The sequence below is a fragment of the Benincasa hispida genome, unplaced genomic scaffold, assembly GCF_009727055.1.
Source record: "Benincasa hispida cultivar B227 unplaced genomic scaffold, ASM972705v1 Contig245, whole genome shotgun sequence".
In the NCBI taxonomy this organism is placed as follows: Eukaryota; Viridiplantae; Streptophyta; class Magnoliopsida; order Cucurbitales; family Cucurbitaceae; genus Benincasa; species Benincasa hispida.
The window spans coordinates 1266581-1277678 of record NW_024064773.1 but is presented as its reverse complement, the minus strand read 5'-3'; positions in this window follow the sequence as shown (position 1 = coordinate 1277678).

Here is an 11098-nt window from a genome sequence, read left to right as displayed (position 1 = left end):
GATGCGCACTCTGATCGATCAATAGCAACCACGAGCGCCCGATCTATACGACCGCAACACCGCACTCTTATACACATCTAGATGTGTATAAGAGACAGCAGCACGAACACTTCGCGCTCATCCTCAACGATCTCCTCGGTCACGATCTCCTCTGCAACAGCGAACGACCTATGCAGCACCACTAATGGCCTTCGGAAAACCTCGACGATGTCAAGTTGAGTCTGACACCACCAACAAGGCGACCTTGGTATTCTCGGTGTGAGAATCCAGAGGGTGGGCTCTGTTTGGACTTGGTGTGAGGCAGACGAGCGGAGGAAAGAACGATCGCGTACACGACTAGGCAAGTGGGAGAAGTCGAAGACCTATCGTATAGGTCGATGCCCAATCGTTATGATAAAACTATGCAATCGTTTAGCTCGGTTGATTCTACACGATCGTTTACCTTGGGCCAGCAATCATCTACCAAAGCTATGCGATCGTTTAGTAAACACTGCACGATCGTTTAACTAACACCTACATGATCGTTTATTAAATTTGTATTTACTTGATGACTTCCGTGAGTTTCTTTTCGCCATAGAGAAAACTCAAAAATTTTCAAACTTTTGTAAAAACCTTTTTTTTTCTTCTTCTTCTTTCAAAATAGGAAACTGATTTTCTTTTAAACTCACGGTTACCATGACCAATAACCACCCACTACATTGGTTATTTAAAAGAAAAAGTATTAATTATCTAATGGTTAATATTATTATAAACACAAATGATAACCAACTTATCATACTATATTTATAACCTATAGTTTTAATATTTCATCTCATGAAACATATAACCCATAGTTATTTTCCTATTTCATGGTACTTAATGTAAATCTCATTTACATCAATTCTCCACTATATCTTATACATCATACTGATTATATCATATATAATCAAAATACCTCTTGTCAATTTGAACATTTCAAATCAATACCAAGAACTTATGAATCCACGCTACCAAGGGGACCTCATGGACCTGTAGATCCGGAGCTCTAACAGTACGTGAATAACTTACTAAACTCTTTAATCACGTGATCCACTTAACTGCCAGGCACTCCACTAAAGACCAACAATTAAACTCCCCTCACTATAAATATATTATGTGTCCATCTTAACCAATCAACAGTGCGACAACCCTTCACAGATTGCTCGTAAGTACAACTAGGCCAATAACCGCTATGCCCTTGTAGTTACATCTGTCTCCTTAAGTACCATTGATCCCTTTAATGAACATAAATCATAGTCCTACTATGACTGAGTCTTCTCTTCCAAAGAGAAGCTGTGGCCACTATGTTCAAGCCCTAGAATCAACCCTTAAGGGAGCAATCTCTCTACTTATTCCTACTTCGAGAAAGGAGTGAATTCCATATCGTGGATTGAGTTCCCAACTCCCATATCAGACAAGTCCCTAAAAAGATAGGCATGTTGAGTTGGCAATCTGACCACTTTCACCCATACTAATAAAAGGACCACCTTCAAAGGCAGAAGTTCACAAAACACTCAGGATTGAGGTCGTGTGACCTATGGTCGTTTAGGTGAGATGCAAATCTCTAGTATCAATGGCGTTATATACAGAGTCTAGTCATCTCGTGGTCTAGGTCTTATACAAACCCTTTGTATAGGACACCCCCGCTCCACGTCTCCACACGAATTGTCAGGATCAACCATTTGTAGTATTTTACAACACTTGAAAACCTCTACAAAGCCGGTCGTATCCGTAGTTTCACCAGGATCAGGTATCCCACCTTAATCCTTATACTACAAACCGATTTAGGTTATCACTTAAGGCATGATCCACTTGTATATCACATATACATGCTTAAGTTCACATAAGATAACCAAAGAGCTTTGTTTATTGGATATGAGTAAATGTCAGAATTAAATAACACTTATTTTATTCATTGAACAATGTGTATCTTTACAAAACAATGAGACTCAGGGAGAATTAGGACACCAATCCCAACACCACCACCACCACCCTTGCGCACAATTTTCCAATAAGTGAAGGGAAGAACAAATGCCCCCTAGTCCTTGGGTCGCACTCAACCATCTTTTTATTAATAATTCCCCCCAAATTAATATGGAGTTGCTTCCTGATACTGTATATGATCATAACTCGCTCTAATGAGATGGTTGTGTCGTGTGTGGTAGGCATGACTCAATGTTTGAAGAAGTAGAGTCATGTAGCCAAGCGATATCTAATATCTTCTGGCCATAGAGTGCGACACTTGATCGATGGTATCATCCATTAGCCCTGGGCACTCCTACCATACTCAGTGCTGAAGGATCTCTTACCGAAGAGTTTCATGAGCGCGTTTAGATCGCTCTGATCTCATCGTCACCAAAATACACATTATACATTCAAAACATACAGTTATGCAAACAAACACTAATTATCGGCATGCTATGAACAACAAAGTAACAAGGGGAAGAGTGCCATACCAGTTGAAGACATTCTTCAAACTTCATCACTCAAAGTAGCGGAAAACCTCCACGCGATCTACCAACGCCCAACGGAAGGGTCAACTGCAGCAGCACGAACAACCATAAACACGAACATCTTGGGGACGACACCACCAGTAAAGAGCTCGGGGTATTTCTCAGAGTGAAAACCCAAAGCGTGGTCTTTGGTGAATTTGGTAAAGGAAAGAGGAAGCACGGATCGTGTAGGCGATAAGCAAGTGGGAGGGAAGAAGACGCTATCGCATAGCAGAATGCTTATCGTTTAGAAGGAGCTACACGATCGTATAGGTTTTATTGAATGATCGTTTAGGAAAAGGTATACGATCGTTTAGCAAAATTGGCACACTATACGATCATTGAAAGAAGCTATGTGATCGTGTAGGCGACAGTGTGCGATCGTTTAGGCGCGAGGAAGACGATCATTTAGGCGGAGAGTGCTATCGTATAGGCTCTCGATTTTCTTAAGTGATCGTTTTCTATTCTCAACAATGCGCCCTCTTTTTTTCTTCGAGCCTCCGATCAAAATGAAAACTTTTTTCATTTTAATTCATTAGTTAAAATAACCGACGTTGCCCCACTAACCCATGTTCGAACGTGAATTTTTGGATTAATTATCATATAATTAATTAATAAATATAATCATATTATATTTTTATCCTATAGTTTGATATCACATATCTACTATAGTATTTTCTCCTCTACTTGATATAAATCATATTTATATCTAATTTCCTTCAAAACAATGTATCTCATACATTTAGCCAATTATATCATATATAATTAATCAATCCAATTATATCATATATAATCGAACTTTCTCTTGTCAATTTGAACATTTCAAATTAACCCAAACACTGGTTCTCGACTTTATCCAAGCTACCTAGGGAACCTAATGGACCTATGGCTCGAAGCTCCAACGATCCGTGAATAGCTTACCAAACTCTTTAGCCACGAGATCCACCATCCGTTAACTATCAAGTATTCCACTAAAGACCAACAGCTGAACTCTTCTTACCACAGATATATTTCTGTGTCCATCGGATATAACCAATCATGAGTACGATGACCATTCACAGATGCTCGTAAATACAGCTGGGCCCAAATTTGTCGTTTTGCCCCTGTAGTTACATCTCACTTCTTAAGTACCACTGATTCCTCTAATGAACAATACAACATAGTCCAACTATGTTGTGAACACCTCTCGAGCCAAAGAGAAGGTGTGTGGCACCACATCGTTCAAGCCCCGGAATCAGCCCTTAAGGGAGCTATCTATCTACTTACCTCTGCTTCGGGGAAGGAGTGAATTCCATCTTGTGTAGCTGAGTTCCCAGCTCCCAAATCAGACGAATCCCCAAAATGGTAGGTTTGAATCAGCGACCTAGCCACTTGCACCCATACAAATCAAAGGACCCTCCTCAATGGCAGGAGTTCCCAACTCACTCATGATTGAGGTCATGTTATCTATGGTCATCCTAGTGAAGTGAAGTCTCTGTCATGAACGGTGTTATATAACGAGACGTTGACACTTCATGGTCAAGTCTTATACAAACTCTTTGTATAGGATGCCCCCGCTCGCATGTCTCCAACACGAATGATCAGGATTAGACCATCTGTGACAAATCACAACACTTGTGACCATTTCACAAAGGGGTCGCATCTGTAGCGTTACCAAGATAAAGTTTCCTTCCTATATCCATATACTACAGACCATTTTGGTTATCACTCAAGACATGATCCACTTGTATGTCACCACATACATACTTGAGTCACATACAAATAACCATGGATTTTATGTTTATTGGTTCGTGGTAAATCAAATAAAACAAGCAAATGAGTAAAAAAACAAAATGTGAAATAAATATCATATATTAACAACACAAGCGTTCATACAAAGTGTTTACAAACTACTGGACACGAGATTTTAGGGCATCAACACCAACAAGTGCATCCTTCACCTGCTTCTTTGACGAAGCGTACATTCTCATGAAGCTTTTTCTCTCATGATCATCTAGTACAGAGTACACGACATTGATGGCACTAGTTGAGAAGTCCAGCTCCACTCCTCGGACCACAAAAATGCCCTTCTTTGCTTGCATCCCTCTGTAAAAATCCCTTACAAGTGCTATGCTTATGACTAGGGTGGTCATTCAAACCGCAAAATCGAACCATTTCTAAAAACCAAATCGAACCGAACCGAAAACTCAATGAAACCAAAAAATTCGGTTTGGTTCGGCTTCACTTTCAAAAACCGAATTTGAAACCGAACCGAACCATTTTTAATTAATTATATATATATATATATATATATATATATATATATATATATATATATATATTTAAAAAAAAAGAGTAAAACCGAATTAAAATCGAACCACTTCTAATTTAAAGAACAAAGCCGAATTTAAAACCGAACCGAACCCTTTTTAATTTAAAAAAGAATATAACATGGATTTTTTAAAAATGCCAAAACTGAATTTGAAACTGAACCGAACCGCATATATGTGGTTTGGTTCGGTTTGACCACCAAACTGAACCGAACCGAACCTTTCCACCCCTACTTATGATCGAAGGCTATTTGCAGAGAGACTCCCATTTGTAGTGGCCTATCACATGAGTGACATGGGGAATGAGCTCTCTTCCTTTGGTGGAGAATCCATTTTCTTCAAAGACCTCCCTCTCTGAGTACTTCCTGATGGTTTATGAAAACCACAGACGGAAGCGAGAAAATTCCCAATTTTCAAATTTTATACATGATAGATAAAATTCTAAACCTATTATGCATTATTAACAGATTACAGTATGCTAAAAATATAGATAAGAGATTTAGGTTTGGTTACTGACCTCTTGAAGAAATTAGTCTTCACGAATTCCTCTCATATTGGTTACGAACCCTCCTTGGTAACGATCACAGAAAACACCACACTCCAAAACCAATTAGTTGAACACCACCAACTAAGAAATCTTTGTATTCTCTATAGGGATGAAAATTAGCAAGAGGAGTGAACTTTGCTTCAATTTTGGCAGAGAGATGGAAGGAAATTAGAGAGAATTCAAAAAACCAAAACACTTCTGAATTCTTATGAGATTGTCAAATTTTTTAAAGAAGAATCAGATCCCATTGTACCTCTTATGTTCAAAACCACCAGTTGGTTATTCCAATAGAGAGATTAAAAAAAAAAAAAAAGCAGTGGGAATAACTCCCTTTTCAAAATTTTCAAATTTTTAAAACCAAATAACTAATCCCTTTAATATATATAATTTACATTAAAAAATTTGAATACAATTAAAACTATATGTTATATCCCATATAACATATAACCTATAATTTATTATATCACATATAATATAACATATAGTTTATTAATCTCTCATATAACCTATAGTATTTAATATAAATTAAATTCATATGAAATTTTAACCCATAGCTTTTTTATGAATCAAATTCATATAATTAATATTTGAATCAAATTCAAATATTTATTTACTTTCAAATAAAATTTTATATTATAATGTATCAAATATATTATATTAATTATATCATATGTAATTAATTCTCTCAATTCAAATTAATCCAAAATTAATTCTCAATAATTCTATTGAGCTATAGAGGGGACCTTACAAACCTGTAGATTAAAGCTCCAATGGTACTTGATCAATTAATTAAACTCTTTTAATTAAATTAATCAATTTCCATTAACTATGGTCGCTCCACTAATGACCAATAGTTGCACTCTTCGAACTACAGATACATTTCTGTGTCCATTGAATATAACCAATCAACAGTTCGATGACCCTTCAAAAACTGTTGGTAAGTACAGTTGGGCTAAAATTACCGTTTTGCCCTTGTAGTTACATCTAACTCCTTAAGTACCACTAAACCCTCTAATGAACAATAAGTTATAGTCCAACTATGACCAAACCCCTCTCGGGCCAAGAGAGGGTGTACCGCCACATTGTTCAAGCCTCAAAACTAATCCTTAGGGGAGCAATTTATCTACTTACTTCGACGTTAAGGAATGAGTGAATTCTGTCTTGTGCAGCTATGTTCCTAGCTCCTCAATCAGACAAATCCCCAAAATGGTAGACATATTGAGTTGACGAACTGGCCACTCTCACCCATGCAAATCAAATTATCGCCCTCATAGGTAGAAGTTCACAACTCACTCAAGATTCAAATCATGTCATCTATGGTCATATTTGTGAAATATAAGTCTCTACTATTAACGATATTATATAATGAGATTATTCATTTCGTGGTCCGATCTTATATAAACCCTTCTGTATAGAACACCCCTGCTCGCATATCTCTACATGAATAATTAGGATCAGATCATTTGTAAAACTTTATAACAATTGTAACATTTACAAAGCGGGTCGTATTCGTAGTATCACCAGGATAAGGTACTCAACCTTATCCATCGACTATAGACCATTCATGTTATCACTTAAGCATAATCCACTTGTATGTCTTTACATACATGTTTAAGTTACAGAAGATAACCTTAGATGTTTATTTATTGATTTTGTGGGTTAATGCTACTAAATGTCGAATAAAATACCTAAGATTTTATTAAATAAATAAACTGTTTATACAATATAATTACAAACTACAAGACCCATGAGATTTAGGGCATCAACCCAACAATCTTCCATTTTCCCTAAAGTTAGTGGGGTATATATCATAAAAGTCATATTAATAAAAAAAAAAGTACACAAAACAAGAAATTAGGGCATAATACGCGCTCAGTACAAAATCTCCCACTTATCCTAGACAAGATGTTGTATGTCTTTAGACCCATACTCTGCAAGTGACCCTCAAACACCTTAACTGTGAGAGTCTTCGTAAATTGATCAGCAATGTTGCGCGCTGAAGCTATCTGCATGATGATCACGTCCCTTCGATACACAATCTCTCAAATGAGATGATAATCCTATTCTGTGTGCTTCCTGCATTCGTGACTCCTAGGCTCTTGGGAATTAACACAACACCACTATTACCACAATAGAGGGTGATGGGCTTTGACATGTCTGGAACCACTTTCAGACCAGTCAGGAATTTCCTGAGCCATACAGCTTCCTTTATGGCTTCACAAATTGCTACATACTCAACCTTCATAGTAGAGTCAGCAATGCACCTCTGCTTGGCGCTCCTTCAAACTACAATCCCTCCATTAAGAGTGAACACTAATCCTGAAGTGGATTTCCTAGAATCATTATCAGCCTAAAAATCAGAGTCTGTGTATTTTGTAAGGATCAAATCTTTTGAACCATACACGAGCATGTAGTCCCTTATTCTCAAAAGATACTTGAGGATGTTCTTAATGACAGTTCAGTGATCAACTCCTGGATTAGACTGATATCTATTGAATATCCTCATTGCATAATATATGTCAGGTCTAGCACATAACATCACATACATTAGGCTACCAACAGTCGATGCATATGGGATCCGTCTCATTTCCTCAACCTCTTGAGGTGTCTTAAGACACTGTTTCTTAGACAAAATAACTCAATGCCTGAAAGGGAGCAAACCTCTCTTGGAGTTCTACATCGAAAACTTGACAAGCAACTTGTCAATGTATGATGTCTGAGATAAGGCCAACGTTTTGTTCTTTCGATCCCTAAAGATCTGAATGCCCAAAAAAAACTGCGTCTCTCCCAAATCTTTTATTTGGAATTGGGTCACTAGTCAATTTTTAATTTCATTTAGTAGACCTACTGAAGGGAACCAATGAAGGTCTTTGTGTGAAAACGTAGAGATCAGTCCCAATTTTATTTTTCACAGAACTTTAATTTACAAAACAGATACATATTATGCATTAACAAACTAAAATTACAACATGCTTTTTGGGAATAGAAATGAGGGAAAAAATTGACTTACCCTTGAAGTCAAATAACCTTCACGAAATCCCTTGATCCGAATCACAAACCCTTCGTTCTAGATCTTGATCTCCAAGCCAAGACACCACCACCTTGAGAACCCTCTATATTCTCTTAGGATTAAGAATTCAAGCAAGAGTTGTGGGCTTTGCTTGAATTCAAGAGAGGGAAGAGAGGATGAGAGGAGGTAGGAGAAGAAGTTTTTCTTCTCTATAATTTTCTAGGAAGAGAGAAGCCAGTGTGAGACCAACTCTCACATAACCCCTTAACCCCATCGTGTGAAAGAGAGGAAAAGTACGGAGAGAGATATTCTGATGACTCCCTCATTTAATTTAATTCAAAAAAATAAATTAAATAATTTATATATATATAAGCATGTCAATTTTCCATCTACGAGTATTACAATGTTGTGCTCTAGCATTGTGATGCTATGAAATTTTTTTTGTGCGTCTCACGTCCCAACGTCGCAACTTTAGGGCACAACGTTGCGACTCTGCTGTACAGAAGCTTTCTCCTTCGATTTTGCTCCAAATTGGGCCTTGTTTTCTCTAGATCTTCGCTGGAAAAGTCATGGTCGACACAGGACACAACAAATACAAACTCGATTGCATAAATTATACCAAAAACACTAGGCCCTTACAAATAAAATTTGTAAAGAAAGTAGTAAATCTAAAGACCAATCCCAAAACATCCACAATTGCAAATAATAACCATTCATCATCAAGAAAAATACAATACCAACCATAAACGAATTTTAGTTTCAAAATTTTAAAATTGGGAACCAAAAACGCTGCTATGATACCACATGATGGTTTGTGAAAACCACAGATGGAAGCGAGAGCGTTTTCCAATTTTCAAATTTATATAGAAGAGATAAAATTCTAAACCTATTATGCATTTTTAGCAAATTACAGTATGATAAGAATACAGAGAAGAGATTTAGGTTTAGTTTACTGACCTCTTAAAGAATTTAGTCTTCACGAATTCCTCTCCTATTGGTCACGAACCGTCCTTGGTAATCGATCATAGAAAACATTGCACTCCAATACCAATTGATTGAACACCACCAATAGAGAAACCTCTGTATTCTCTATACGGATGAGAATTAGCAAGAGGTGTAGTTTTTGCTTCAATTTTGGAAGAGGGATGGAAGGAAATTATAGAGAATTCAAAAAACCATAAAACTTTTGAATTTTTCTAAGATTGTAAGTTTTTTGAAAGAAGAACCAAATCCCTCTGTATCTCTCACGTCCGAAACTACCAGTTGGTTGTTCCAATAAAGAGATAAAAAAAGGGAATAGTGGGAGTAACTCCCTTTTCAAAATTTTAAAATTTTTAAAACCAAATAACTAATCCATTTAATATATATAATTATATCAAAACAATTTTAATATAATTAAAACTATATGTTATATCTCATATAACATATAATCTATAGTTTATTATATCGTATATATAACCTATTGTTTATTAATCTCTCATATAACCTATAGTGTTTAATACAAATTAAATTCATATTAAATTTCAACTTATAGTTTTTATATGAATCAAATTCATATAATTAATATTTGAATCAAATTCATATAATTAATATTTGAATCAAATTCAAATATTTATTTCTTCCCACATAAAACTTTATATTCTAATGTATCAAAAACATTATATTAATTATATCATATATAATTAATTCCCTCAATTAATTTGAACAATTCAAATTAATCCAAAATTAATTCTCAAGAATCCCAATTGAGTTATAGTGGGGACCCTATGGACCTGTAGATTTAAGCTTCAATGGTACTTGATCAATTAATTAAACCCCTTTAATTAAATTAATCGACTTCCATTAACTGCCCGTCACTCCACTAAAGAACGACAGCTACACTTTTCGCACTATAGATATATTTCTGTGTCCATTGGATGTAACCAGTTAATAGTGCGATGACCCTTCACAAATTGCTCGTAAGTACAGTTGGGCCAAAATTATCGTTTTACCTCTGTAGTTATCTCTAACTTCTTAAGTACCATTGATCCCTCTATTGTACAATAAGTCATAGTCCAACTATGACCAAACTCCTCTCGAGCCAAGAGAGGGTGTGGCATCACATTGTTTAAGGCCCGAAAGCAGCCTTTAAGAAAGAAATTTATCTACTTACCCCAACGTTAGGGAAGAAATGAATTTTGTCTTGTATAGCTATGTTCTCAACTCCCTAATCAAACGAATCCCCAAAATGGTAGGCATATTGAGTGGACGAACTGACTACTCTCATCCATGCAAATCAAAAGATTGCCTTCATAGGCAGGAGTTCACAACTCACTCAGGATTCAAGTCATGTCATATATGGTCATCCTGGTGAAATGTAAATCTCTACTATTAACAGTGTTATATAATGAGACTATTCATTTCGTGGTTTGATCTTATACAAGCCCTTTTATATAGAACACCTGCTCACATATCTCTACATGAATAATCAAGATCAGATCATTTGTAGAACTTTACAACAATTGTAACATTTACAAAGCGGGTCGACACCAGGATAAGGTACCCAGCCTTATTCATCTACTACAGACCATTTATGTTATCACTTAAATACAATCCACATGTATGTCTCTACATACATGTTTAAGTTACAGAAGATAACCTTGGATGTTTGTTTATTAGTTTTGTGGGTTAATACTACTAAATGTCGAATAAAATACCTAAGATTTTATAAATAAATAAACTA